The sequence below is a fragment of the Octopus bimaculoides genome, chromosome 14 (genome assembly GCF_001194135.2).
Source record: "Octopus bimaculoides isolate UCB-OBI-ISO-001 chromosome 14, ASM119413v2, whole genome shotgun sequence".
Taxonomy (NCBI): Eukaryota; Metazoa; Mollusca; class Cephalopoda; order Octopoda; family Octopodidae; genus Octopus; species Octopus bimaculoides.
This window is the reverse complement of record NC_068994.1, coordinates 2,759,041-2,763,094: the sequence shown is the minus strand read 5'-3', so window position 1 is coordinate 2,763,094 and position 4,054 is coordinate 2,759,041. Positions and strand designations below refer to the sequence as shown.

At 32.7% G+C, this 4,054-nt stretch overlaps 1 protein-coding gene across 3 annotated transcripts in view; it reads right to left on the bottom strand.

Annotated features, from left to right (window-relative positions):
• Positions 1–4,054, bottom strand: part of LOC106867374 (protocadherin gamma-B6) — a 51,415-nt gene that overhangs the window by 43,227 nt on the left and 4,134 nt on the right. Inside the window, exon 1 of one of the 3 annotated variants that reach the window (XM_014912230.2) lies at positions 2,653–3,281. The exons of 1 other annotated variant lie outside the window; for it this stretch is intronic. The gene's annotated coding sequence lies outside the window, so the exon portion shown is untranslated. Of the gene's footprint in view, positions 1–2,652; positions 3,282–4,054 lie in introns of those variants that run through there. One more of the 3 variants, XM_014912228.2, reaches the window with a different exon arrangement.

Here is a 4,054-nt window from a genome sequence, read left to right as displayed (position 1 = left end):
TATATATATATATATATATATATATATATATATATATATATATATATATATATATATGATATTTACATATATATGATACATATATGTATATATACATGTATATATGCATATATTCTTTTATATGTTTCAGCCCTAAGGCTGTGGCCATGCTGGTGTACCACCAGTGTAATCACCTTTTAATTGGTCAATCCTATGTGATTGGCTTTTGGTGCAGGAGAAAGTTTGACATTGCTGCTCCCTTTTGAGTTTCCTGCCTTGATATTGGTTCATCTGGGATCTTGGATAGCAAGAAGTCAAATTGTTTCTTGAAAATATCTACCCCCACTCCATGGAGATCTCTCAAATGTTTTAGCAAGGTGTTAAGTAGCTGTGGGCCCAGGGCAGCACTACCTCCTCCAGGCACTTGATGTAGGCATCCGTGTTGAGTCTGAGGCTGTGTGGGAAGATGAATGGAGGCATAACATCACCATCACTAGTGATATATTAGCATCAATGGGGTTCAGACCCACGTGGACAGATGTCCATTGGAACTTAAGTCCAAGGCCTTAACCATACAGCCACACACACACACACACACACACACACATAGAACAAAAGAACTCCAGCTTTGGGTTCACCAATTCATCTGACTGACTTGCCTCACAAAACAAAATCCTTGCCAAACCAAAAGACTAACAACCATAATTTAAGCATCACCATCTCTATACATACTTCATACAAGTATATATTAGAAATGATGATAATTTTGAATACATACTTCAAACAAGTGGATTCTTTTCCCTATTGTTCCAACAACTGTACTTTCAATAAAGTAGGAGAAACTCAGAATTGGATCAATGTATCTAGCATTTGGAAAACTGGCAAAATTTGTTTAAAAAGCAAATATTTAATCCCAAAGCAAAACTGATGATTTATCAAGATATCTTCTCCATATTGTATGATTGTAAAACACGGATACTTCATCATTTGACATGAAAAAAGCTGGATTGTTTCCATCAACTAAATTCTTTGCATCTTATACATCAAATAGAAGGACTATAACATCAAGAATACTATCCCAGAAAAACCAACAGTTGAAGCATAAAATCAGTCATTATGAAACTCCAACTGTAATGGTTAAGACTTGCAGTTAGAATGAAAGTTAAGGGATACCTTGTGAAATTATCTTCTGGGAACTAACCATTATGTAAAAACCTAAAATATGCCTTTTCCACAAAGACAACCACCAGCTAAGGCTAACCCTCAAATAATGTGCTCCAGAAACACTTCAACTGGTGTCACTCTATCACCATGAGAACTGATCTCCTTGAAGTTGAAAGTACACAATAACTTTTTTTTAAATAAATAAATAAAAGAGCATAAAATCAAAAGAAATAAAATCTATACCCTCTACCAAATCTTCTTTGGAATTTTTGTTCCCATATATTCACAGAAGATTGCCTTTTTAGTCATCAATACCATCTACATGAAGGAACTGTTACATCAGTAGGAAAATGAGGAACAGCTAAGGCTCAATTACATATATATGTGTGTGTGTGTGTGTATACACACACCACACATGTACCCACTACGTGTGCACACGCTCACATATTGGTACACACACACACACAGGTATATATAAATATATATACAATATATATGCATACACACACACACATATATATATATACATATTTATATGTATATATATATATATATATATATATATATATATATATATATATATATATATATATATATATACACACACACATACACATACATGCATATATATATAAATGAATATATTACCTACATATGCAAGTGCACATATATATTGCACAGAATGATATTACATACTCTGCTACAGTTAACTTTTTCCTATGTTGCACAAATATTAATTCATTGAAAAAGTATATATGTGAATTAGACACTGCATATTAAAGACATTTGGACAAACTGATATACTATTTGAAAGATATAAAAATGAAATGAACATTAAATAATGTTTTCTCAATTAGAGTAAACTATTTCAATTTGCTATTAATAAGTAATATGAAAAGAACATGCAGAAATTTCCTGATAGATACTTTTATATCTATACAACTCTATAACTTAGTTTTATACACTAAGAACTGCAGTCATACATTCACACCACATGTATAATCATGTATATTCATATGCTCTTTTACAAGCAATTTTCTCTTTTTCTCATATATGTGTGTGTGTGTATGCTGAAGAATTAAGTGTTTGTTTATGTCTCCCTATGTTTGTAATATATATGTACATACATAAACACAAATACTATTTTGCTATTCTACTCTCATGAATTCGGTAGCTTCTCGTATTTTAGTATATGTAATTATGACTATCAATTTTTAACAAACACAACAAGAACAACAACAGCAACAGCAATGACAACAACAACAACAACAGTGATAATAATGCACACACATAGAAAACATAATTTATATTATTAACACTATACATTAAAAAATGAGCATATATGTTCATATGTTGTTTGCGTATGCTATTCTCAAATTTGTATGGGTGCATGTAGATATGAGTATATGAGCATGTACATATAATAGTGTCGCTCTCTAAGTTTGGAATGTTTTTAATATTTATGCTTTTCTAATTTGTACGTGAGAATTCATGTAACTTTCAACTTACCTGGCTGTCACAACCAGCTTCCCTGTCTGCTCTCCAGATTTGAGCGATATATGTAGATATGTGAGTATGTGTCTATTCATTGGTGCTATCTTTTTTTCTTCCCATTTGGTAGTGTGTGTATGTATACACACACACACACACACACACACACACACACACATATATATATATATATGCTCTTTTTTTTTCTGTAATTTTCACTTGCACGTAAATACACAAGTGTGTATAAGTGTGTTTTTCATTTGTGTGTATAGTTGTGAGCTTTTTTGCATACTTCCATATAAATGTAGGTTATATTAATCCATAAACTTTGATGTGGGTTCTCACATCGGAATGAGTGAATGCATTTTTGAATGTTTAGATAATACATGTTTACATCCACACAACACTCTTACAACTGCTGCATGCTTAAGAGCCCCAGCCACATCTATAACAGTTATCACTTTCTGTTTAACTCATCAATATCATTCTCCCCACACTTCGATTTGTCACATTTTCCTTTGACCTCCTAGCAACACTTGTCTATACCCCTCCTTTATGTAAATATTCTCATTAAGGTCTCAAACATTTCAGAAGCATTTTCTCTCTCACACATAGAGATTGTTCAAAACACGAGGAGCAGCTGCTAGCCATGGCATAAAATATACAAATTTACAAACTTCTCTAACAGTAGTGAGTTTATGAGTACACACACACACACACACATTATACATATTAAACTAATACAAAATTTATTAAGGCATGTCACATCAATATTATCTTTTACTTTATTGTTGTTGTTCCACATTACATTTGCTATTAAATATATATATATATATATATATATATATATATATATATATATATATATATATATATATATATATATACATATCATATGTAAAAAACAAATCCATAAGTAGCACACTCTAAGGTATATTAAAAATGGGGATGGCTGGTTTATGGGATTACCTTAGGTTTTCTATCCATAAAGGGTTTACCTTTATGTTGTGTCATCAGGTCCCAAAACTTGTTGGCCCAAGATCTCTTAAAAATTTGGGCTAACAGGTTTTGGGATCTGACGATATGGCATAAAGCTAAACCCTTTATGGAAGGGAAACCTAAGGTAATCCCATAAACCATCCTTCCACATTTTTTATATATATATGTATGTGTATGTATATATATATCATCATCATCGTTTAACATCTGCTTTCCATGCTAGCATGGGTTGGACGATTTGACTGAGGACTGGTGAAACCAGATGGCTACACCAGACTCCAATCTGATTTGGCAGAGTTTCTACAGCTGGATGCTCTTCCTAACACCAACCACTCAGAGAGTGTAGTGGGTGCTTTTACGTGCCACTGGCACGAAGGCCAGTCAGGCGGTACTGGCAACGCCCATGCTCAAAATGGTGTAT